The 27,234-nt window shown below is 39.5% G+C and overlaps 1 protein-coding gene across 1 annotated transcript in view; it reads left to right on the top strand.

Annotated features, from left to right (window-relative positions):
- The first annotated feature begins 1,855 nt into the window (after positions 1-1,855).
- The window catches only part of NAALADL2 (N-acetylated alpha-linked acidic dipeptidase like 2), a 416,355-nt gene continuing 390,976 nt past the window's right edge, over positions 1,856-27,234 (top strand). The window contains exons 1-2 of the mRNA XM_050712534.1: positions 1,856-1,895; positions 24,254-24,312. The gene's annotated coding sequence lies outside the window, so the exon portion shown is untranslated. The remainder of the gene's footprint in view (positions 1,896-24,253; positions 24,313-27,234) is intronic.

The raw sequence follows: 27,234 nt of genomic DNA, 5'->3' as shown, positions 1-27,234 counted from the left end.
CTTTTTGCCATTGTTCAAACTAAGAGGCCTACCAGGAATATTTGACTAAGGTGCAGTGGAGGCATGAGACTCCAGGCAGAGGAAGCCCTCTGATTGCTTTCCCAAAAGGGTCCAGATACAATAGGTAGAGTGGACTAAAGAGCTGGCATGCTGAATTGGTCTTAGATGATTCCTCTGTTGCCATGTTAACTCACAGTTATCCCAGACTCTGTGCTACCTAGAATTGTTTCACAGCTGAAGCAAGAAAATGCAGAACTGCAGTAGTAGGAAAAACTGTTTTGAAGTCTCAGCCTTTCAGACAGAGAGGGAACAATTAGGTCAAGCTATGTGGCACAGCAAACTCAAGTCTGTACTTAAGGTGTGACTAACAAAGCCAGTACATAGCTATGGCTCTAACCTGTCAGTGCTTTTTAAAAGAGGGTGTAAGAAGGAGCAGAGTTGGAATATCTTATTGGGAGAAGAGAAAATTGTGAATAAAAACTGAAGAATCAAGCTCTGAGTAAATTTGTTTATACGCCTAAATACTTGACAAACTCCTGGTCCTTTGGGCAAGAAAAGTAAGCCTCAAGTTGCAGTTTTACTTCTGCTTAATGGTGGAAAAACTGCTTCATTAATGAGGATTGTATATTAGTTCACTTGCTCCTCAGTGATTGCATTGCTCTGTGCTTTCTGAAATTGCTTTCAGAGCTATAGCAGTCCAACCAGACTTTCCCATTAATACTTTATTAGCAGAAGCTACTTCTGTTATAAACACCTGAAATCTTTTTTTTTTTTTCTGTTAGTATTCATACTGCATGCATGGGAGACTTGAAAGACTGTTTCTGCCTTCTCTGCAGTAGCTGTTGGGTTAAGATGTTTTTATTTTCTTTATTAGTAGCTCTTTCATCATCCAATAGGGAAAACCTCTTAACTGTGAGTTTTTTTTCTCTCAATGGGTGGGGATGTCACAGATGTCCATTCTGGGAAATGTTGCTTGACACATCTTCCCTTTATAAAATGAACACTTCTATTGCTAATTCTCTTAGGGTAAACAATACTAACCCCAACTTCAGACATTGAAATTTAACAGGCTGTTAGTTCACCTGCCTTTGAAGACAGCTGAGCTCTGTAGCTTATATAGCAGTATCCTGGATTACAGGACAAATTGTAGATTTAGGACAGAACGAACAGCAGAACACTCCCAAGCAGAACTAAGTCATTAATCTGTATTGAGGTAACTCTGCTCTATGAGAAGACAGTATTGTAATGGGGCTGTATTCCAGATCAAAGTTGACCCGTGGACATTAAGAGGCTTTGTGAAAGTGGTATAATTACGGCAGCTAACCACCTGTAGACCCGTGCAAGGGGAAGCTGCTAGGTGCCGGTGTTTGAGCTGCAGATGGCTGTGTATTGCCCACCTGGCCCCCCTTCTTGGCATGAGGGCTGCCTGGCCCTTGGTATCCCACTTTTCCTGTCACGAGCCATGTTACCACATAACCTGTACCTGTGTAAAAACACGTTCGTCCCAAACTATCCCCAAGAAGCCTCAAAGCAGGGCTCGCACACCACTGAACTCATCCCACGCCGTGCCCCTGCACCCTGAGGTGAGGGGAAACCCTCTCACCCTGGGCTCAAGGGCTCCCGAAACCCTGGTGTGCTCTTCCTTTCCCCCCGCCCCCCCCGGGTTCCCCATTTCTGCTTGGGCCCCGGCTCGCTGGGCCCTCACGCCAGGCGGGGGGGGGGGGGGGGGGGGGTCGGCGGCTTTGGGGCGGGCCCGGCGGGGCCCCACAGCCGGGGCTCCACACCCGGGGGACCCCTCCCGGCCCCCGGCCCCCGCCGGCTGCGCGGCGCCGCTTTACGGCTGCTGAAAACCGGCCGCGGGGCAGCCGTACGGCGCCGGGGCACCGGGCGGGCAGGTAACGGCGTGGGGGCATCCGGTGGGGGACGAGGAGGAGGAGGAAGGCGGCGGGGCGGGGGCCGGGCCGCCGCTGCACCGGTCCCCGCGTCCTGTCCCGTCCCCCCCAGAGCTCGGCTGTCAGCTGGGGCGCGCTTGGGTTAAAGCGGGGCTGCTCCGCGGGGGGTTTAAACTTAACTCCGAAGTCACTTTTTTTTTTTCTTAATAAAAGAGATAACAAAACCCAGCCCTGAGCCGCCGTTCGGGCTGTGCGGCTGAGGTGAGCGGGCACCGCGGGGTCGTGCTTGTGGTTTTGGGGTGCTGGGGGGCTATGCTGTCTGCTCGGGGAGATTAATCGCAAATCTGGGTTCCGCTAGGTTTAGGAACTGGCTTGTGTTGGCTCCTCGAAGCTGTTAAATGTTAAAAGACAGCCAAACAAACAGCGATGTGACATCCTGAAAACTTTCTGGGAGCCGTCAGAAGGATGAGCTGGGTGAAGGCGTGTTGCCCCATCCTTCATTTTGTGTGCGCTCAGGTTATCTGAAACACGAATGAGCAACTTCATTGACTTCAGTATAGAATAGCATTGGTTTTAGTCGTGTAGCATAACCCAGTGCCTTGGCTTCTCCATCCTGGTGGAGCCAATTGGCTTCAGCAGGATTCTGCATGGTGAGTCTGCCTGAATGGAGATGGCCTCAAAATTGGGATTAAAATGGAGCTGACACTTGTGAACGGTGCTGAGGCGTCTCGCTGACTTCAGCGGAAACTTGTAGTGTTGTTGCTGAGTCATCTGGACACTAATATTCAGGGAAGAAATAAAGAATTTAGATTCTATCCTAATGTGAACAGCCTGTATCATGTTGCTTTATTTATTATTTGGTACGTAGTTTTTGCATTTACAGGCAAATGTATTTGTTCAGTGGTTAGCATATGGAAAGCATTAGATGACTGATACTGTAACAGTGCCAGAGTCCTGTATATCAAGCAATGCTATAATATATTTTTAGAATCTTAATCTAAAGAGCTCTCATATGAGTCCCAATGCATCCATTAATTCAGCATTTATCTCTGGGATTGACAAAATGAAGACTGAGCATCTTCTGAGTTTTAGTCTTGGACTGCATGTTTTAACGATATGATAATCTACTATGAAGTTAAAAGTTAATCGCTTGAAACAAGCCAGAGAATGGTCTTTTGTAGCAGACCTTTTGTGGTTTTCTGCAGCTGTAATTTTTTAGTACTGCTGAGCTATACACGAAACATTTTTCTTAAGGAAAATAAACAAACATCTTGCAGAAACACTTTTCTCCAAGTTGCATCACTTTTTTTTTTAAGCGTCTATCTGAACTTGACAATTTTTTCTGATCCTTCAGGTATAAATATTAGGGAACAATTTTACATTGTTGAAGGTGTTAGCTGAGACAATATTAACAGGCCAGTTTGCTTGGTAGTGGTGCAATACTTATGCCTGGACAAAAGGGAGGCTATTTTGTTTGCTTCAAAGAGGTTAGTCCGGAGCATTTATCTAAAGCAGAAAAAAGGGTTAAGTGGTAAAAATACCAGACCTATCTAAATAGGTTTAAACAATAAATAAAATCACGGTTCATGTGAGCGTCACAAGCTGCAGATTTTTTGTGGTAGCAGCTCTCAGTAGTCATGCTACATCATATGACTTCCCGCCCTGTTAATCTTAGCCAATGTCTTAGCTTGTTGCTTAATATGGTACATACCTGCATTATTTTTTCCCCTTCTTAAATAACCTCTAGCCATAAATACAAGCTGAAAAAAAATAGACCCTTAAAGTGCTCTTTTCCCCCTTGATAAGCAGATTTCTTTCCAAAGAGTAGTGCTTAGTGATGCACATGCATCCCTCCAGGGGATGTGCGCTGTACATCTTCATTATGGTTAATCTGTCGAATAGACATCATCTAGATCTTCAAACTTTTTCTCTGGAGTTCCTACTTTAAGTGTTCTTTTGCTGGCCGAAGTAGCATTCTTGTGGTAGAATGTATTTTGTTACAGAATCAGTGCTTAGTCAGTTTCTCACCCACACACACTTTGACATTTGTTTTGTTGTTTAGGCACGTACATATATATGTTTGTTTACCAGAAGCATGCCCTGTAATGTGAGGAAGTCGTTGATAGATGGCTCTGAATGTGATGAAACAACTGGGATCCCTGTAAGTCACATGCCTGTGCAGATCACTTTGATTTGTTCGTTTGTAAAACAGGAGTCATAACACTTTTCTGAAGATAGGTGTAATTAATCACACATCTCCAGCTGCAGGATACAGAACAGATATTGAATGTTTACCTTTTTTTGGATGGCAACATTGTATTTCTTCCTGCAGCACGCTGAAACAGTGGTGCAGTTCTTGTTTTCATTGGGGTTTCACTTTTGTTGTGCATTTGACTTGTTGGAAGAAGTGGCTTTTTTGAATCAAAATCTTCCAGGCTTGATGTCTGTCTTATTCTGTTTAACCCAAGCTTTTAGAAGAGAAATTTAAGATTGCTAGAGCATTCAAGTGCTTTTTTCTTCTGGACTGCTGTGGTTGTGCATCTCTTCATTAGTGCTGTGTGGAGTATGTTTTTTTTTTTTTTTTTTTTTTTTTTTTACCAAATCAGTACTGGTTTTAGATTCTAAAGCTTCAGATTTCCAGATTATACCAGCAGAAAAATAGCATAGTTATGCTGTTTCACAGTAAAAACCAAACCAAACCAAAAAAAAACCCCTGACACCATCTCCTAAACTCCTACTACATACTTAGTAAAGTGAAACAAGGAGAGATATTCTGCTCTGCCTCCCCCCCCAACTTTAATTTTCTTTAAAGTTTTCATGTACCCTAACTGCGTTGCCATTGCCAAAGTGTTTGAGAGTTGAAATTTGACATAGAAATTGCCTTCACTGAGAAGCAATGCTGTGTTCTGACAGTCGTGATCAGTTGAAAACACTACACCGGATTTGTAGAGTCTTAGATTACTGAAGGACTCTTTCTCCTCAAATGTGCATCTACTGCTTATGCGTATGCTTGGATAACATCTCTGTGTAGGGAACTAGGAGAGGTCATTGTTCATCTCTGGTAACTGGATAGCTCCTGTTGAGCAAAAGAAAACAAATCAAGCTCTTGCAGTCCAGGCCAAGTGTGGTTGAACACTTCTGTGAGCCCTCTGTTAGCTGTAGGATCTGTTGTTCAGCTGGAACCTAGCAGGAAAAAAAAATGAAGGCTTGAATATCTGAACACATCATCAAAAAGTAATGAAATAAAGGTTCATAAACACTGTTTGTTCTGGTTTCTTGTCAAAATGTGCTTGCAGTTCTGTGAGAATCTGAGCAGCACAGGATACGTACAGGAGCCAGAGACAGGTAAATGTGAGAAAACACTAGAGTTGAAGATAACATCCTGACTTTATTGACATTGGCTGTGGACCTTAGTAAGCCTTTGCTTTTAATTCAGTCTGGTTGACTCTGGACTCTGTACCAGTAAGTGACGTATTCTTCCCTTATGCAAAGCCAAAGGGCACAGCCATCAGTATTCTTCTGTGGCTTCTGCTTGAAAATGAATGGGAAACGCCACCCATACATATGCGTGCGGGGAAAGGGAAATATGAAAGAGACCTTGCAGGGATTGAATCGGCAGGATTGTTGGGTATGTTCCATTCATCTCTTTTGTTTATGAGCTTCTCAGTTTGCTGTTTTCCATGTAAATAGGATTAATTTATGGCAATCTTGAGAAAGGTTGAATATCCAAGCTGTATGTGACTGAGCAGAAAACATACAGCATCTTTGTACTTGACTTTAATGAGATCACTCTAAGCATTGTCTGTCAATTTCGGTGTTCAGACTTCAAGGTGGTTGTTAGAGTCAGAATTCAGAGAAGAGCTGCAAGAATGAACAAGGGGTGGAAATAGAGGGAGAAATTCCAAGAGCTTAATACATTAAATATCAAAGAGAAAGGCAAGGAGGGATTTGATTGCAATGTTTAAGTGTGTGCATTGTGAACAGAAATTGTGTGATAAAGCAGAAACTGACGGTATAACAAGGTCTGTTGGTTAAAATAAGCAATCGAAGTAAGAAACACATCTTCAGCAGTGAGGGTAATTTACTGCAGATTATTGTGGGTTATTCATCAACGGAAAATATTAATTCAAATATGATATTTTTCCTTTAAGATAAATAGGAAATAATTGAGGGCCTATGACCTTGTCTTATAGAAGTTGGAGTAGACGATCATAGTAATCTTTCTGTATTTTAATATGAGTCTGTATAAAAAAAAAAACATAAATTATGGTTCTTTATAAACACAGAGTCCTGTTGGAATCGGAGCAGAGCTAATAGTCAACTCAAGACTTAAAGTGTCTAAAATAAGTGGAGGCAATGGACATGGTTCAATTTTTAGTACAGAATATCTAAAGTCATGTTGGCAACAAAATTCTTCAACAATGGAAAGATGCTGTTACACCCAATTTCTTCGTTAGTTTGTCTTGGCCATTGTCCAGCAGTAGTAGATGAACATGCCAGGTGCTAAGATTCTTCCCAAGATTTCATGAAAGCACCATGAAGGTAAAGAAGGTTGAAGTCCAGAATCTGAAAGAAATGTGAAATAAAAAATTGTGCTGTCATAGAGTAACTTTCCTAGAAGAGAGCACTCAGGCTGCTTTAGAAAACTGCTGAGTACAACTGGCTGCTTCACAGCAGAGCCTGCTGCGTGTGTGTGTGGGGGAAATCATTGTGGGGTTTGCAAGGAGGGATTTGCAGAACCTGTGGAGATTTCGGGAAAATCTGTGTTATAATGCATTAGCTCCTGCAGTGAGGAGCCAGCAGGAATGTTCTGAGGTTTTCAGCGTGCTCAGGTTTACATGCCTCTAGCAGGTGATACTTTCAGGTCTTTGGCTTAGTGGAATTGTAGGCAGCATAAGAAGAAAGAAAAGAATTTTATATCAGGCTAGTGAAACCTCCTTTTGACACTGAATTTTGACAGGAGGAGCAGAAATCAAGCTGAAGTGCAAGTCAGATAAGATATGGCTGTCTTGTATACACTGCAGTTTCTTGGAGGAGATCTCAGGAATCAGCCTTCAGTGTAGTGAGAGCATTGTCGGAATAACTGGAAAGGACCCAAGCTAACTCACATCATTGAGTAGAACTAGTCTTTTTCTTAAAACCCGAGGATATTGAAGCAGTGACGGGAGGTTTGATTAGAATGCAGCAAGGCCCAGCTGGTTCTAATACTGCAGCAAATTGGAGCAAGTGAATGGCTGTAGTTGGAAGGGGACTTGAGAGTCTGGGGGTGATTGTGCTGCATGTCTCTTAAGTGACAACGTGCAAGTATCCGGAAAGTTTCAGGACACATGCTGAAGAGAAAGTAAGATATTTGTTGCAGTATTGATTCAGGTAAGAGTTGATGTCTCCAAGTATGGTTTTTTTGCTTTTTTTGCTTGTTTTTTCCCCCCTTAGGGCTCAGTCAAAAAATTCTAAGCCACTTACTAATAAGAAACCATGCGGTGAAAAGTGGTTAATGGCTTAGAAACCAATGCATGCTAGATGTATGAAGTACTGTTGAGAAACAGCAAACAATTCTGTCATCACAGAAAATCCTGTGTGAGTGCATATGCAAGGTGGAGGTGCTTGGCCATGCATTATTTGCATCTTTACAGTGGCAGAAAGTGGCATGTGTGTTCATACTTTCCTTCAGTTCTTTTTTTATTATATCTCATCTTGGGTTTATATTCAAGCATTTTATTTTATGTTTGAAGTAGTTCTGCACAGGCTCGACCTTTTCTACTTTATAGTTACATTCATGTTATATCCTAAATTCATTTCAAGATCTATCTTTATAACGACCATGGAAAATTTAAATTTTATGAGAGAAAGGAATCCTTTTATGCGTTGACTTAGGCCGAAGACTGTTGTTAATGCGTATTATCAGCTGGTATAGGCAAAGTTTGTGGTTTGAGAAGGCTGACTTTCTCAAACCATAATGAGAAGTATCTAAATCGAGTGAGAGGTGAGAAATTCTTCCAAAAAAAAAAAAAAAAACTTATTTGAAGAAAACCACCCTTATACCAGCAATTTCCAAATAGGCTTGGGTGCATTTATCTACCCATTATAGTTCTTATTTTATGGATGAATATGCTAAGTGCTATTCAGAATTATTTGGCCATATGTTCCTGTTTTTATGAACCTTCATTTTGTGGGTTCTTTATATAAATAAAATTATTCTCTTTGTGATGGCATGTTTTAAGAGGAAGAGAAAAGAATGTTATTTCAAATGTTATACCTTTCTGCAAAAGAGCAGATGGTGTTTGTGTGTGGGGCTTCAAGTAAGTTTTACACTTTATTGAAGCTACTGTTTTCTTTCCAGATTGTCAAAGTGAAATTAGTGTTTCTAGCTCTTCTGGAGTATCCCAGGTTACACTTGATGTCAGTGTGTTTTAACGTCAGCGAAGCGTGGAGTTGTCCTCTGTGTTCGTGGGTTTGTGCAACATGGACTGGTGTCCATGTGTGAGTTTCTCGCTTAAAATGTGTGTGCGCTTTGGCAAGATGGGACTGAGGAATGGCTGCATGATCTAAAGTTCCTGCCTTGTTGAAGATGAATGTAATGCTTGATTCACTGGTCTTTGAGATCTCCTTCAGTTGCCACAAATTTTCAAAGCTGATAAAGAGCAGTCTTGGTGACACTAGCCAGCTCCTTCAGCACCTTCGGATGCATCCCCTCTAGTGTCATTACTTCTCCACAGTCAATTTAATAGTCTTTGTGGCCACTAAATTTGACATTTAAAAAAAATAATAAATTGGAAAAAATAGTTGGCAGATGATTAACTTCCCTATTTGTCTTTTAATGTGAAATTTAAAAGCCACTGGTCATGCTAATTGTGGGGAAAAATGAGTCTGGCAGTCAAGTCTCAGAGGAATTCATAGATGGGAAGAAGCTGTAGGCTGCATCTAAACACTGGATTATTAAACATGCCTTTTTCTAAATCCGTGCTAACAGATTTACATCTCTGAATCACAGACATCATGCTGGGTGAAACGAAGGGCAGGGACTTACACTGTATTGCTGTCTAAATCTGTTTCAGTATTCCTTCGTTCAGTTTGGGTGGTGTGTTGTCTATGCTTTTTTTTTTTTTTTTGGAACAACGGTACTTTGGCATGTTTAAAAACATACCTTCCTTGCAGTGAATTGCTTCAAGTAACTTGGTTTGAGAACTGTTTTAGTAGGAACCAATCCATGTGAACTCTTCCACAGAGACTATTTCTTACACAAATATTTCCAAGAGTAACTAAAGAGGAGCAAAGAATACTGAACTGCTGTAGATACACGCTTCATGGCTATAATACGTGTAGGATTACAATAGGGACTTGCAGAATATCACAGCCTTCCTGTTGATGCTGGCTTGTTGGGGAAACCATTGCAGGGCACCTACAGCACCAAGGAGCTACCGCGGAGCTGGGCACTGGAACCTCTTGGGTAGATGGAGATGTGAAATGTAGTGTGCCTCTGGATAGGGCAGTGGTCTGTATCTGAGAGCAAATTATGGGAATCTATTGACTATTAAAACACTAGTGGGTTTGCTCATTTAGAGAATATCTGTGGAAGAGAATACTTGAGGTTGCCAAGAGGAGCAACAGCATGGTCGGCTGGAGGAGGGAGCTTTGCAGAGTGCCGCCTTCTGCAAATGGGTCTGTAAAGAAATCCATGGTTCTGAATAGAAGGGAAGAAAGAGGTACGCTCCTGACACTACAAAATTGATTTATTTATTTTTTTGTAATTTTAAGTAGTGAGGCGCTGCATTACTGCATATTTGTACTGAGAATAAAGCCTAGGCTATCTCGTATTTATCTAAGTGCTTTAACAAGAGCAATCCTTGAAGTCTGGTCTTACTTCCAGACCAGAGTGTTGGCATGGAGCTGACATCTGAGCCTATGTTCAACAGGCTGAATTACTGCTTTTTCAGTCTTCTTTCTCAGTCACAGACAAGCATGCAAAAGTATCTGTTTTTTTCCCAGGCTGGAATGAGAACAAATACAGAGAAATTTCCATATCAAAACTGAATTGTTGTTTTCCTAACAGCTATTCACATGTGTTGGATGATGCCTGATGAGTGTCTGCTATTTGAAAAGCAGGTACTACATGGACAAGTATGTCTGGCACAAGACAAGTGTGGTTTTGCCTTTATGCAAATAATAACAAAAAAGCAGTGCGCAAAGAGGCTATGGAGGACGTGGCGTTTCCAGGAAAAATGTTTTTGCAGCTTTTGCAGCTCTACTTCCGATAAGTTACTAGATTTTTGTGATTTTATTATAAAAGCCACAACTCAGTAATAAAGAAAAGCTCTATTTCACTTGCTTCATCCTACTTTTAACGCTTTGAAAATGAACATTGTCAGTGATGCTTTTTCACATTTATATTTGGTCAAAAAAGCTGCTTTTTTTTTTTTTCGTTTTCAAGCAGGTGTTTTGTGGTGATGGGGTTGGTTCTAGCTGACTTTCCTTCTCTGTTAGTACTTCAGCATAACAAAGGGCTTCTGCCTAGACACTTGGTTCTTGGTATGCTTTGCATGCCGGCACTTAAAAGCTCAGATCTTGAAAATGAGTGGATTATTAGCTTTGAAACTATGAAAGCTTAAATTCACTAAAATTGCATATATATTTTACATGGGTTTCATGTTTTAAACAAGTTCTAAAGACCACTTCATTTTTTTCTAAGGCCTCCTGTAGAGGAAAAAAAAAATAGACCATATTTCATGTGAAAGTTGTTTTATTAATGCAAAGGTTCAAAAATCCAGCACTTCAGAACGAGAAACTCCCAGGAGCAAAAATTTTCCTAGGATGTGAGTTCAAACACAAGATGCCTCTATGGCACAAGTGTAGTGGTGGTTTTAAAAAATTCTTTTTTTTTTTTCTTTATAGAAAGGAAAATAACACTGACTGGTTGTTGAGAAATGTACCTTGGGCCCATGCACAAAACTCAAGGTAGCCCTTGAGTATAGGGAATTGATGTGCGATGTTGTCTTCATCTTGGAGTGAAATACACACTTTCAGAAGTTCCCACAACTTCCCATAAAATGCTTGTGTTCTAATACAAAAAAGGATGATATAACTGCTCAAGTGAATATCAATTTACAGATTAATTACTATGAGTAAAATACTCCTGATATATCTTCATGTGAAAGTGGTATCTCTTTGGTATGGCATTCAGGTATGTGGGAAATTTGAAAAATGCTTAGTCTTGTTTTATCTCTATCAAGACTAAGCATACTCTTCAAAAATAGTACATAAGGCAGCAGTGTGATACGTAAGACTAAGTACTCTGCTCTAGTCCTTAATCTCAGTTTGTTGTTCTAAAATGACCTCCTAGTTGTATATGTACTAGATGGCCAAGCCTGAGTAATTTCCTCCTTTTATTCTACTGGGTACTTCACGTGATTCAGTTTTGAAGTCCAATTTTGTCTGTTTAATGGACGTTTCTTCTTTTTTTTGTTGAAAGGAGCTAATGAATGACACTCCTAGAAAGATGAGATAGAAGTGTTACCAAAAGAAAAGAGGGGAAAAAATTTCTTGACCTTTAATGATTTTTAGCATCGGTTCAAAAGTCTGAAAATCACTGATGTCCTGAGAAGGCATAAAAGTGATGGTATAGAAGATATATCCAAGTAATTGTTTTTCGATTGAACCTGTAGTTCAGTCTTGAACAAAATAAATGTACGTAGCCTAGAACAAAGGATCTTGCAATCAGATGTGAAGTTGAACGGTTGAAAAGTTTTTCTGAAACTGATCAGTTATTCTTTCAATGGATTACAGTTTAATACTGCAAATAAGTTTTAATAACCTATTACTAACTGAAACATATACCTTAGCTTCTCAACTTTTAAAATACTTTCATTATCAGCCAGCCTAGTGTCTTTCCATTATTCAAAAGTGAAAGTCTAGACGAGATTTAATTATTAGTAAAATATGATATGAGAGAGTGGGGGGCCTTTGTCTCGTTACACAGAGTGGAATATCACAGAGGTTGGGCTAGAATAGCAAGTACCTAAGAAGAGTCTGAACTGTTAAATATATTGCCATAGTGCAAACCGAGGGTCAGATTCAGTTTGAAAAAAAAATAAAAAAATCCAGCAAAGGGAGTTGGAGTGCATTTTAGTGCATTCCTTCCTTGAGAAGTAGCTTTCTGAATTGGATTCCTAGTGAGAATTTGTAGAAAAATTTATGCATAAATAAAAGATGTATGCATAGTTTATTTCAATTTGATTTCTTTGATCTATATGTGAGTATAAGAGCTTTAGACAGGGCTGTAAGGATTCCAAACAGTTTTTTTCTAAACCTCAATGCATAGTAGTACTATCATATTTTATTTCCTTTTAACAAGCAGAGACCTTTACAGGGACTGCCAGAGAGCTGCAGCCCCTCCGATCTGTAATTCATGCCTGTTCTCATCCAAAGATGTCTCTTTTGAGACTTCAGTGGACTTGAGGTCAGGCCTGCTGCAAATTTGATGGCTTGAATAGAATTAATTTGGTGGAAAGAAATGTGTGCAAAGACTTTGTGTTGCTGTTTTGACTAATGCAGACTTGGCTAATAGAGGTTAGTGGCATCCTATTTTGTTTTGCCCCCACCCCACTTAAATCTCATGATATGCTTTGACTGGAACAAATGGACACTAACAGAGGTGCAAATTAATGCTAATCAGCTTGTCGAACGAGTCATCCAATTTAGGAGGTGAATAAAAAAAAAAGTGTAAAAAAAAAAAAAAAGCATGCATATGGTAGTGTATATTGCTGAAGCGTAGTTTTTCCAACCTAGTTCCAAGTCAATTGAAAAAGTATTTCATCAGAATCAGAACTAAAATACCAAGTAAAACTAATATTTTATCTGACTGGAAGCAATATAAGACTGCAAACTGGAAGAATTTTCCTCAAATCTTTGTACTGTGCTTGGAACTCACTCAGCCAGCTGAAGCCAAATCTCGAAATGTTGAGTAGGCCTTATCTGTGCTTTGGGGAAAGGATTAGTTCTTGGGGTCTAGGGTCTCTTTTGCTAGATTTTTGGTTTTGTATTAAAATCAGATTTTTCTAATGATCCCTAATCTAGAATACTCTGAAGACTGACAATCCAAAGATTGTAATTTAGACTTTATCTGTGGAATGTATTAGTAATAGATCTCTTTCAGATCACTGTATTTGATCATTGTATGTCAAAGCCTATTAAAACCATAACATCCTTTGAAGATTGCCAGCCTACATTTATCAGACCTTGGTTTTCAATCTCTTGGGTGATGGTGGCTATTCTTGTGTTGCGCTTATTTGGGCAGGAGCTTTTTGACCCCAACAAGAGGGAATGAACTTGGGTTTGGAGGAGTTGGTCAATGTCAAATACAGCTGCTCTTTTCCTTGATGGCCTTGGCCAAGACGTTTTTTCTCTGCTGTACTTTCATTTCCCAGTCTGTAAAATGAGTGAAGTTTGTCTTTCTGAAGGTATTTCAGAGATAGTGGCAAAAAGCAATGAACTAGATCTAGGAATTTAGTTTTGTATAGTCATGACTACAGAAACGTTGTCATACTTGTTATCAATCAACATTGTGATTCTACTGAATGAACAGCAAAGCTTACAACCAATGACAGTCAATGCATCACACGTGGAAGACAGTTGCTATAATTATAAATACTTGAAAATGCAATTAGAAAAGATAAAGCAAAATAAATAAATTTGACCTTGTTCCTTTGGTCAGTGATAGCAACAAGCTTATACTTGTTTGTACTGAATAGTGATGGTTTGAATATGAAGGCTGAAAATGGGTAATTATGGAGGCAATGGCATGTTTTGTCAGGCAATGTTAATAACCTCTGGTCTGCAACTTATTGCTGATCTGGTAGTAACAATATTGTAGTGTCTTCAGCTTCATGTGAACTATGGCTGCTGATTTGAGGATAATGCCTTTCACTGTGACTTATGGTTCTCATGTACCAGGCCATAATGCGTTCTTCAGCGTCCCCTCACAATGTGTCTTCCAGCATAAGCTCTAACTAGAATAGCAGTAATAGAAAATATTATATGCTGTGAATATTTGCCAAGCTTTCCTCATCAGCAGATGTAAAATTCCTGCATCAGGGTTGCTTCGGGGACAGTTTCCTAGTCACGGGTAAGTGTTGTCGCAAAATGGATCTTCTGGCAGAAGGGTGCTCTGTCTCATCAACAGAGGCAGAGCAACATAAATCACAGTTTTGAATCCGCTTGCGTTTAATTAGATGTTCATATTCTGCACATTTTCCTTGTGAGCAGAGGATATTCAGAAAAACAAACAAACATTTAGAGGAAATGTTGTTCCAGAGTGGATCACTGGGAGCATCTGCTTATTACAGGTTTTGCGCATTAAAGCAGCAGTGAAGGAATGGCGAGAGAATGCAGGGTCTTAACTTAGAAAGGGGATTTGGTGCCAAACATACTTTGTCGTGACTAGTGAGTATTCTCCTTTAGTAGGAAGTGATCAACAGCATTAAAAGAAAAAAGGCTCTGTTTAAGGGAAATGCCAGATCTACTACAATTGTAATTTTAATTATAAAGTAATCATAAAATAGTAAGTCAGTGAGGCCACACCAGTGCGTTCCCAGTGGACACAAACTGGTGGCAGCTGTACGAGCTGTGCCACTGTCTGGTAAGATACTGGAGAGCTCCTGAGCTCTGAAGAGCTGGTTCTAGCATTGGAGTACTGAAGGAATCTTGTTAATGGTAATCCTATTATACCTAGAAGGTAACCCGCCTCATAAAGATGACTTGTATTTGTATCCAGATATGATGGAGTAAAAGGGGAAAAAGTCTCTTTGTAAAAAATTCTCCGCTGCTATCTCCATAATCTCTACTTGAGTGAGCATCAGCCAAGTGAGAAAATGAAAAATTATAACCTGCCAAGCATCAGTGGCAGACTGAAATGAAAAAATTGCAAGTTAATAACAGTGATGCCTCAGAAAAATTTGCTGGCCAATTTAACATTGCTTTATCCAAGGTCACATCTTGCAGCTGATTATTTTTAGTAATTTGCAGATGAGGACTTTCTGCATTTCTTATGGCAAGTCAAGATCAGGGAAATGCCAGGTACGGTTTAAAACTCAAGGTTATCGATCTCTTCAAATCAAAAGTAAATCATATTCCCTGCTTATTTGCTTAAGACTGGGCACGGAAATAATTTTCATTGTAGTGAAGTGGAAAGTCTATGCTATCCTTTATGGCAGTGATAAAGTCAATGTAACATGAAAACTCCCAGTGGAGTAAGGTTGAAAGAAGAGAAATAAAAAAAAAAAACAACAACTTGGCAGTTTCCTCTGGAACAGGTTCTCACTAATGTGCATGTGATGATTTTTGCGTAAGTGGTAAAGAAAGGAGATTGTTGTACGTTTTCTATGTTTCTTAAAAAATGTGAGCCTACTGCAAACTGATGCATAAGACATAGCCTAAGTGGAGTCATGTGAAGTAACCCAAGCGCTTTACTGGATTCGGAGGTGTAACAATCATTAGTGAACTGTAGCAGCACTTAATTTCCTCCAGTACAGTCAACCCAATCATCTTAACGTTACACAGCAAGCCTTGCGACAACACTTGCAGAGCACTGGCACGCTGTCACCTATTTCAAAGTATTCCATTCTTCCTCAAACGGGATGGATCAGTTTGAGGGATGTCCTGCTAGGCTTGAGGTCTGTGGGACCTCCCTTGCTGTTGTGTTGTGAGGTTCTGTGGTCCTGTTCAGCGAAGGGTATAAGATAACCTGATACACTGAGCAGACACAGCGGTTCTAGGGAGACTTTGTGGTCTGGTGGTTCACAAATTTTTCCTGTCAGTTGCTAATCAGCTGCTGAAAGGCTGTTGTACCAACAGGAGTGCGGAGATGGTTTGGGATGGAAAGTGAAGGGCTTTCCTTACCTGAAGGGTGACAGAGCAGCCTATTTGTAACTGCCCAGTTCTCTAACCATAGAGGTCTTACCTGTCAGTGAAGTAATAAAAATACCAGAGCAGCTATGTTCAAGGACTCTCCAAAAGCTTCATTTTTACTCATGCATGAGCTTTGTAAGCCGGTGGGATTCTGTGTTGTAATTGCCGATAATGTCACTGGAGTGCTTTTCAGGAACGAGAGGATTAGCTTGCAAAAGGTGTCACTGGCGATCTTTAATGGTCCCAGTGGTCAGAAGTCTGGGTTTAAGTCTCAGCCTCCCAAACGCACTCCGCTGGCCATTTGCTCAGTAGGACTTTGAGCTGAATTCCCAGCTGTGCTTCCCAGTCCTCTGTGGATGCTTCCTGTCAGATCACTCACGTCCTCCCTGGCTTCTCAGATCTGACAAGATTGCAGCTTAAGCTGTTTAATTTTTCTAGCTGTCATGCAATGCATCATATTGAGTTAGTTCAATAGCCCTAATCTAATGCTCACTGCAATGAAACTGTGAATGTATCAATCAGTACTTATTTTAGTAAATGTAAAGGAAAGTGAAAATTCTCTTGACAGCCTCTGTCCATTTCATTATCTTATTTATATCACAAAACTGTATCTTAGTTTCCATATTTCCTCCAACTTTGTAGCCTGTCTTTGTTCATATACATCAGCCTCACGCTAGCAACTCTCTCCTAAACAAAGGTCCGTCTAGTGCACGGGGTTCATCTGCCGTGCTTCCGCAGCAGAAGGATGCTGAATCTTCCCTGACATATCCAGGCAGCTGTGGCATGCAGCCCCCTGGACCTAGGAGCAAAAATTTCAGGGAATATGAGACTTCAAACTCAATGTTTTACTGCCATGTTATTTTTTTCATCCTCAAAGTAGTGTGGCTTTAGGATATTTACAATGCAAGCAAAGCAGAGAAGCTTTAGCATTGCTGTTCTCTGGCATACCTCAGTGGTGTCATCTAGTGTTACGTGATCTCTAACAGCCAGCCTCTGACAAGGCAGGTTCTGTCCTGAGCTAGACAGAAAAGCAATTGGATTATGTTAATGTGCAAAGTGGAGACCCTTGACTGAACTCTAGGATATTTTTCCTGTTTGTACAAAGGCTGCTTTCCATTTATCCAGGAAAGTATTTCTGCCTGCAATATTTCTGCACAAGTATATGTGCTCTCATCTATACACCCTATCCACTATTTCTATGGCAATGTAAAGGAATCTTAGCGAAGATTAAATTCCTCCCCTTTTTCCTGTAGCGTGTACCTTTAGTCAAATTTGTAGTGTAATAGTTTTTGTTTAATGTAATAGTTTGTTCCATGTGAATATTGAGAGGGCAGCATGCAAGGGAGAAGAAGAAACAAGGAAAGCATAGGAGAAGGTAAGTAAGTATTTGTATGTAGCTGGATGTGAGGGTTACTTCCCCATATCCTCCAGGACAGAGCTGGACTAGTTGTCCCTCTCTTCCCTTTATGGCACCAGTATTGTTTTAGGGTTTTTGTTCTGCATTCCCTCCACAGGCATTAAATGACAGGGCACAACTTTCTTGTGCTTGCTTGTATATGACCGGCTATATGGGTACATAGCACTTTGTGGATGGAGGAGATGGCACGCGTAGTTTATGACTTGCTGTCAAAATTGCAGTTCTTTGCCTGCTAAGAGGGGCTGCAGCCGGCACTTTTGAACATTAGGCCATTTTTGCTTGCTGGTGTGAAAAGGAAGAGCTCGACTCCTTCACTTTCCAGGAAGCTTAATGCTTCTGTGCTGTCTTCAGCCAAATGCTGATAATAGGCTCTGTAAGGGAACTTTTGTGCAATGATTCACTTAGCCATGAAATTACGTGTAGCAAAAATGGACTTGACCAATGCAAAAGGGAGAGAGGTAAGGTTAAAGCAAGTATTTGGACCTTTTTTTCATATAGTAGATTAAGGCCACTTCACAGATTAACATTGTAAAGCAATCACAAAGCTGTGTGTTTTTTTTTTTCCTGGAGAAATACTCTAGAATATTGTGCAACTATTAACATTTCTAAAGCCTATCTCTTGTGGCAGGCATGTCTATAAGGATTCTAGACTTTAAATTATGTGTGGGATTCAGATTGTTTGTTTTTATTGACCCTTCAAGCCTTAAAACTTGCATTAAAACTTGTGGGCTTTTCTTGTTGTTTTGCTTTCTTTTAAAAATATTTTAAGGTAACTCACCCTGCAGTCATACTTTTATAAGTATTTTTCTGCTAGATCTGTTATTTTCAGAGGCTGATAAAGAAATGATGGGAGAGATTCATAACTGCTTTAAAATAGACTTCCTTTTTGAAGCTTGTGTGCTGATTATTAAGGTGTGTGAAAGGAGTTTCCTGACCCATTACAGAATAATCTTTTGTCAACAGAAAGCATAATGCATTCTGATGACACTTATAATTGCAGTACTTCCAGAACAATTACCTTGGTACTTCATTTTCGTATTGTTGGAAATTATATTTGCATGTTATATTTAATTGAAAATGGCATGCTTTACTCTATGCAGATCTGGAAATATTCACTGGACTTAGCTTAAGAGCAAAAGTATATTTACTTCTCAGGTAAGCAAATATTTAGGGCTCGTGGTAGGAGAATGTGTTGTACTATCACTTTCATGTTGCATCCACATAACTCTACAGCTAAGTTTGTCCAGGTTACAGCCAGTCCAAGCAGTGGTGGATACTGAATGCTTTGCTGTTTGTTCAGCAAATCAGGTTCAAATGGCTATAAAACTTTGAATTGTGCCAGAAATTAACTTGTGGTCAGGTGTTGGCCTCTGTGCCCTCAGATTCATGTGCTGATATTGCCTTTCTTCAGTTAGACTGTACGGCTTTGTACCAGGGAGGTTCTAGCCCAGCAGTTCCACAGGAAAAGGAATTGGATCGTGCAGCTCTGAACATTTCTCCTTTGCTTTGCTTTTGCCACTCTTCTCCCTGCCGTGGACTGTGATGAAACGCTCCCTCTCTGACAAAGATGATCGAACTTTTTGGATACAACTAAAGACACCTGGTTAATATGAAGTGATGGAAGCTGAAATAGGAAGAACGTCTCTATAGAGGATGAAGAATTAAGATAGTGGGGAGGTGCTTTGGCACAAAATACTTTGGCACAGATAGACTTGTGAGTAAAAGCAAAATCAACAAAAAACTTAAAACAACGGCTGGGTGGGTGTGGTTTTTTCTTTATTATGATCTAGTTTGTAAGCTAAAACTAAAACAAACAGTTTTCCTGTGAAACTAGAAGTCCTCTGAGTAGATCTCATTTTGTATTTTGAGGTTAAATTACCCTGATAAAAAATTTTCTTTGTGTGCTTTCTCGATTTGTAATTTAATCAGTCGGTCTTGGAGAGAAGCCTAAAACTAATATGATCATCACAGTGATGTGCTGGCTACACGTATTGGTTTGCTGGAGAAGAAGAAAGGGCAGTGGTCAGTTTTTGTGTGAGTAGGCTGGAGTGGAACTCCAGTTTGTATGTCTAGTGGGTGGTTGCTGGATGGGAACTCATTTTGGTTGTTACTGAGCTGGGTAGCAATCATTCAGTGCATAATTCATACTGAACTAGTCAGTCATCCTAATGTGTTAATGTCTATCTTCTAGGGACTAAGTTTTAACAAAGCAGTGTTTCTTCCAACCAATACATACTGCATTTTTTGTGTGCTCAGGATAAAACGTGTGTGACCTTGATTTAAGATAAATAAATACATCACTACAAGATCAAATTGCATTCTATAAAAGTATACCTGAAAAGTTTAAAAATAATAATAAAAAAAAAACCACTTCCTCCAGATGTCTGCTTCCTTTCTTTGCACTTTTAAAATTTTAAGCACGCTCTTTACATGATGCTTAAGTTTTCAAGTCAAAGTTACGAGTTGCTTTAGCCAGGCTTGGAGTCTGAAAATGAGACCCAGACCAGGACAATAACAAAATGACACAAAGATTGACTGCACTGTACTTGCTGGATGAAGTGAAAACTGCTGAAATATTAAATCCTATATCCTGGGATTTCACTGCCTGCCGGAACTAATCTCATTAATTTAAAACCACCTGAGGCTTAAGAGAGATATACACTGCCGTGTGAAATTATATTTATCTCGTCCTGGGGGGAAATCCTTTTCCTCCCCCAGCTTACCTTACTTTTGACTTTGCCATTCTTGAATTACCAGGTCATTCTTCCCCCATGGGAAAGTTGCCATAGTTCACAGCAGTACAATTACTGTATCTGAAGTTCACTGCTATATAAATGCTGAGATCATTGTTCATGTTTGTTTTCTTTAGGAAGTCATTTAAGACAAAAAAGAAGATTGGGTAAATAGTACTGCCATACAATAGTTTACTTAAATACAATTGCCACAGAGTTACAGGAAAAGACTCTAGAATTAGGAAAATAGTATTTGGTTTCCAAAAAGTTTTCTTTGACCACTAGAGTCTTAAGAGGCTGAATGATTCTTGTAACTGGTGATTGGATGCAGAAATATCAAACGTGAAGTTGCATTTTTTTAAATCCAGTGGGTATTGCCAGTGAGAGCTTTGTAATCGTGTGGTTGATCCCAAATCTACGTTTGGTATTAAAGTTCAACCAGTGGAAATCCTCCCATTGACATGGAAGGACTTTAGGTGAGGCCTTATCTGATGTCCCTGTTAGGCTTTGCAGAAAGGCAAAGTGACCTTGCTGAAGTGTCTTTTACTGTTTGTCTACTTATGAAAAAAAAACTCAGCTTTGAGTTATCCATTAAACAGCTCAAACACTGAAGGATATTAAGAACTTAATATTAAAGCTGAATTAACTCTTTAAAAAAAAAAAAAAAAGCTAATGGTCTGATCTGAGCCAGTATGCAAAAAGCCTTATGTATGCGGTGAACGCTTTTGCTTGGTGAGCCTGGCTGTCGGCATGCTGCTTCCAGGAGAAGGTTGCCCTGGGTAGAAGTGCGCTGGGGAGGAGAGCTGCCTGCGGATCTCTTGCAGAAGAGCCCCAACTCAGCATCCTCCAGTGGGCCTGTGGCTGGCACACCACTGCTGTGACTGGTGAGATGGCACGCGTGTCCTAGGGCAGGCAGGGAAACGGCGGTGCCAAAGTGACGGGGTATTTCTGTGACATCCAGTGCAGCTCAAAAAAGGGCTTGGGGATTTAAATATTAAATGTGTTAAAGTTCAGTGCTAGTAGTGACTTATTAGCCCTAAGTCACCATGTTAATAGACGGCTGTTTAAAATGTCCTGCATTGATAGCTTATGTGTAGGGACAACAATAAATGCAGTTGCAATCGCACACCAATTAAAGTAATAAAGAGATAAGGTCCAGTTTCTACCTCATCTTTCTGGTATGAATGGAGAGCAGGGTAGAAAAGTTGCAGTGCTCTTGTGCATCAGAACAGAGGATAAGATGAATAAAAGGCTGGTATTTCAAATCATCATGCACAGAGCAGAGGTTTGAGCCCTTATGCTGATAGAGTTCTGTACTGGATCCTACAAGGAGCATTGAATATTCATGTGGGCCATGAATAATGAACAGTGAGTTTGGGTAATGAAGAGCAGGTAGTAGGATTAATGTTGTGTTGGCTTTTGGTAAGGGGGCTAGGATGGTTAACTTGTTTTTGTTTGGTTTGGTTTGCAATGATATTTGTTTCTGTTTGCATATTGGAGCTTTAATTAGTGTTTGATTTAGCAGATTTTAATAACAGATGCATATGAGCTATAATATAGCTACTGTTACCAGCACTGTTGGGAACAGATCGGGTCAATTTGTGCTGTAAATAATCAGGAGTGTGGTGCTCAGGTGTTGTGACTTGCTCAGAAGCCTGCCTGAGCTCCTTGAGAAATTTGCAGCCGTTTTGGGGGTGAACTTTAATTTTATATGCAAGGCAATAAAACTTGCAAGGTAAGGTTGATAAACCATGATTGAAATGAAGTGAACTCTCCTATGTTTTAATGGACTTTGCTGTTCCTGTATATGTCCCCTTGACATTTACTGACTCCAAACATTCAAGTGATCTAGCTCGTTGTTGTCAATGTTCCGTTATAGAAAGTGAAGGGAACACAATGAAATGCATATGAGCAAATAGGAAGTGTATTCATATGTCTGGGTAAGAAAAACACGTGTAATTTACACGGTCTGTTTAATGCTGTTTGTGTAGTCTCTTGATCTTGTCTAGATGCAAGAGAATTTGGCTAAGTGGTTTTGTTTGGTCTTACTAATGAACTCTTTGGTGAAGGCATAAATGATGATGACTCTTCTATTGATAAGAGTAGAGGTTATAGTGGAGTATGCTTGCTGAACTCTAATGTACGCTCCTTTTCAGTCCTGTGTAAATAGGTAGAGCATATTCTAGTTTTAGTGATGGGCAGGTTGTTAATTCCTTAAAATAGCTAAGGAGCAAGAACCTGACACCTTGAATGACTTATGTGTTTTCTTTGTAAGCTTGTTTCTGTTTTGTAACCTTTAAAATGTGGGTTTTATGAGTGGTATCATTAAAATTTATACTCCCTCTGGTATGTGATGTTAGTCATTATTGCTCTGCTGTGCCTCCCGATCACCTGTCTGAATTATGAAGCAGCCTTCCTTGGAGCTAAATAGTAAGTTTTTTTTTTCCCTTTCTAGAGTAAATGCCTGTTGACTTCATTATTTTTCATTGGTGCTCCCACACTGGAACAGAGGTCAGAATCTGGCCTTTTCTGCTTTCCATCCAAATGTGAAAGGTTGCTGGGAGTAGCACTATATTTCGAAGAATGAAATATGAAAGGTCTTTTAACTGATGAGGACTGATATTAATCACCAAGTGCCACAGAACTTGTTTTGAAGTGTACTTTATTTTTGTTAACTGGGATTGATATGCTCAGTAGGTGACTTAGTGTTGTGCTGGGCTTTGTTATGCTGATTTTAAAATGTTTCAGTGAAAAGTGAATCTTCGTTAAGAGAGAATATAAGCTGATGTTGAAAGTCAATCAGGGTCCTTGCTTCTATCAATGGAGGCTTTTTTAAAGATCTTATATACTGGGAACAATTATGACAAATACTTCAAAGTTATGCTTCTAGTCTGCGTCCTCAAACTGACAGTGCCAAAAAATATTTTCCTTGGAAGTCTCTTCCATACTCAAAAGCTCTGGACTTCTTTAGAAGCACCTGCATCATCAAATGAAAGTGTTTGAGTGTGGATTACTGCAGAGGTTGTGTTATGGTTGTCAAACAAAGTGCTTGGTAATGCTTTGTAGCTCCGGAAGATGAACTATTTCTTTTTTATATTTTTCTCAAAAATGAAGGATCTTTGCGTACAGTCTGTGTTGACAGATAGTCTAGCAGATTGTGGAATAGATGAAGTCATTGTAATCTCCCAGAACATGATTTAGTTTTCTGGGTTTCACACAGAGGGTAACATGGAATTGTTTTATGAAACGCAGGCTGAGTAGTAGTGTGGAAATCTTCATGGTGTTTTACTACTTGAACTTGTGTACGTCATGCAAAAGAGGATTTAAGTTCTTCGTAGCAATTTCAGGAGAAGTGGGGTTGTTTTTTGTTTTACAAAACATGAGGCTGCCACGAGAGATTCAGTGCCATCGTGTAGTTCCCCTGAAAGGTAGCGTGTCATGTAGTGCTACGAAGCAGGTTTCAGCTGGGGGAAGTGTTAAAGGTGGAAAGCTTGAGAAGGAAACAACTTGGGGTGGAGGTATGTCAAGAGTAACTGTGCTTGTGTTAGGTCCTCGAGCGTGCGGCCTTTTCCTGAAACACTGGGTTTAATGCTGCACGTTGTTACAATTATTTACGTTCTCTCCACTTCTGTTCCCGAAATAACTGCATTCTCAGCACTTGCAAGGCAAGTTTCCTGTCACGTCACAATAGAGGAAATGTGAACGTTGGAGGCTCCTGCATTGAACCCTACTAGTGGTGTAATTCCTAGGGTGGGAAGGGCTGCTCAGGGGGCTTGCCTTCTCTCTTAATATCAGATAAGGTCTGCTTCAGGAGTTGTGTTCTACTACACATACGCTGCTGCCAGTCTTTCCTTGAAGTAATACTCTGCAGTTGAAGTTTAATTTTGCTCTGTGCTACTTATTTGTAGGTAAAATGAGAACTTGAAAGAGGGCTTACCTACATAAATGTTAGTGAGATGGCAAAGAAGGTAGGAAGAAGAGCTGTGATGCTGATTAGAGGAGGCTGAGTAGAGTTTTTCATAGGGTTAATGCATTCCACATTGGGGGATAGAAGATTGAAAGTGAAGGGCATACTCCTTGTAGAAGGAAAGTGTTCGAGTGGTCCTAATACAGAATCTCATTAAAGCAACTGTCAGGATTCCTCTATTTTACCATCACCTCCCCTATTCTATAAGAGTCAGCTGTCGTTTTGAGTGAGCATACTGCCAAAGAGGCATTTACAAATAAATGAAAAATGTCACAATTGATTTTGCTCCTTTCAGAGTACTGTGTGTCAGCTTTGTCACAAACCCTTTGTTATTCTCTTTTTTCAGATTTCTCGTCTGGACATTGGAAATAACTTCGGTTTTGGGCTTCTTTCTGTTGACCTGGGGTAAGCTCCCTGGGTTTTATGACCTCTTGATAACATTTGTGTACCAGTTAAATAATATTGCCTTTTCAGTGCTTAGAAAGGATGAAATGCTAGAAATGTTTACCAATTACCTGGAGAATGTATATTAAAGCTGCAGAACACAATCCACGCTTGAGAATTCTACTAACATAATGGTTTTATTTCATAGTTTCTTTTACATAGAAATATCTGTGACTTACGGTAATTACTTGGCAAAATGTGCGTGCAGCAGTACTATCCATATAAAATACATATACCTACAATTGTATTTTTTTCTAAAGAATGTATGCTTCCAAGTAGATGGTGTTCTTTTCCTTAATTTTTATTTAAAAATTCTCATACTCTTTCAATGTACATTATAAAGCTATTAAAGTACATATTGCTGCTTGTAAACATATTGAAAGGTAAGCTGTTTTGTGTATTTGCTGGCAGGGAAAGTGAACCTAATGAGTACTATCAATAAACCCTTTAAACACAAAAGTGTGAGCATAAGAATGGATATCTGTTGGAATTTCATTATAAGAAATACTTGAGATAATTTAGATACAGTGAACTACCTAAATTACTGGTCACTTTTGGTTTTAAAAAAAAGTCTTATTTTCGGCTTGAACTTCCTTTTTGTGATAACATTCAAAAATACATGCAGAGTTTTACTAAAACTGCCATGAAAAAGAACCATATTAACATGTATAGGACTGCCTGTGATCTTTCAGATAGGAGTTAAAGGTTTTTAATGACAAGCCTGCTGCTACTCTTAAGAGCAATTTTGGGTCGTCTTTGCGTTTTTTTTCTGTGATGTTCAGTAGTAAAGTGCAATTGTGTAAGAAATGTAACCTGCAAATGATAATAGGAAGAGTTTGCTACTTTCTATTAGCTTTAAAAAGTAAATTCACACTGCATAGTAGGAACTGTTATGTAATGCTTTGGGTGAATATTTCTGAAGGGATTCTTCAGAAGAGATTCACGCATATTTTGCAATCTGCCAGACAGTGCAAGTCTCTATTTCAGTGCACATTATTTTTCTCTTTATGGCATATTTTAAAGTTATTGAAGTGTATCACAATTGCTAATAAGACTTAAAAACAAAAACAAAAACAAACCTGAAGAACATCAAACTGCTGTCACTGTTGTACTCTGGAAACTCCTAGGGAATAAAGGAAGGAACTGGGCTCTTTAAGGGAAAACTAAATCAGTGGATGGAGTTAGCTTCCCATTATGCAGATTTTTTTCTATTCCTTATTCATTTGGGATTGTAAAGTAGCCTCATTAGCTCTGCCTTTAACACAGCAATGATTTCTTTGCATTAGTGTATGCACGTTTGTCAGATGCTTGTGTGATTTTAACATGAAAGTTTTGATCTTCAGATGGAAGACTACAGATATCAGTCATTCACAGCTCTTTTACAGCTCTGATATTACCTTTTGGCTTAATTAAAATAAAAAATATGGAATTTGTTTTGAAACAAATTTAAAACAGTTTAAAATAACTAACTTTTCTGAATGCTTTTTCTTTTAACTAAAATTCAAAATGTAAGTAAAACTACTGAAGAACATGCTTAATTCGTACTTTGAACAGACTCTTACCTATTTATGTGTTAGTACAAACTTTTTGACAAGACTCTGTAAGGCAATCTCTAATATCCCATTATCCGCAGCGGGCTGCCCAACCTTGATTTGTTTTTCCTTTCTTCTGTTTGTGCTAGAGTAAAATCTGAGATCTGAATCCAGTACAAAGACAGAAAATGAGTTCTGGCAGTGTAAAAACTGATAACATAATTTCATTGAATAGAACAGACAGTTCAAGGCTGTTGTTTGTGTAATTAATTATTACTGTTACTGTAAACAAAGAGAGGGAAGGAAAACTTGGATAAAACTGAAATATAACTCAGCATTGTCAGCTCTAAACATCCCCCAGCCTCCTTCCCCCATATATTTGACTTCAACAATACAGGAAATTGTTTTGAGGTAAATCTAAATGTAAGCCTGTAGCATCTCAAATCTGTATGAGCATGCACTTATGAGTAAAGCAATGCTGCTGAGAGAAATCTAGAACACTTCCAGTCTGCCTCGAAACAGTACCGAGGTATTGGCTAAATATGATTAGGCAGATTTGCAGAAGCTCAGACTTAACCATCAGCAAATCTCTGCATGCAATAATGATACTTAGCTTCATAATGTTGCTGACATTGACTTGTCTCAGCCTCTTCTATTAAGCTGGGCATATTCTGATGTGTAGTTATGCATATGTAGATCTCTGCACTCCAGCTGATTGCATGTATAGAGAATTCCTTCTGGAATGGCCTGAATCATAAGATTTCTCTCAACTGCTGGATGTCCCTACAAGCAACTGATGAAATGTACTGAGCAGCAAAATTACCACAAGTTAGAATATAACTTTAGTGGGAGATTGTCTAAGATCTTCATCAAATAACGAATATGATGATGATAAAGAAGCCCATGAACACCACAGCTGCTTATTTAGTTCACTGCAAACTTGCAAGTAGGGAGTAAGCCTAGGGAAAGTCAAACCTCCAGGAAACTTATTTTCAGTCAGGAGCGAGGCAAGAAGGTATTGAACTGAGATCTGTGTCTCTGAATCAGTTTCTGTTCTTGCACTGCAAATTAAAAGGTTGAAACTATTACAAGTTCAGTTCAACTGTTTTTTTTTTTTGGTCCAGTAACTAGATTCTGCTGTTCATGATGACAGCAGTGATTTGTTTGGCATCTGAACCAAGAATATTCTTGCAAACCTTTTCATACAAAAAATGTCTTCTTCCTACTGAAATTAATAAGAAGATGGTATATTTCTGTGTCATGGGGACACATGGGTCTCATAGTTCAGTGAGATGAACTGTAGACCCTTCCCAATCCCCAAATGCATGACTTCATGGCATAAGATGTCTTT

The sequence above is a fragment of the Cygnus atratus genome, chromosome 9 (assembly GCF_013377495.2).
Source record: "Cygnus atratus isolate AKBS03 ecotype Queensland, Australia chromosome 9, CAtr_DNAZoo_HiC_assembly, whole genome shotgun sequence".
In the NCBI taxonomy this organism is placed as follows: domain Eukaryota; kingdom Metazoa; phylum Chordata; class Aves; order Anseriformes; family Anatidae; genus Cygnus; species Cygnus atratus.
This window is presented reverse-complemented; position numbering and strand designations above follow the sequence as displayed.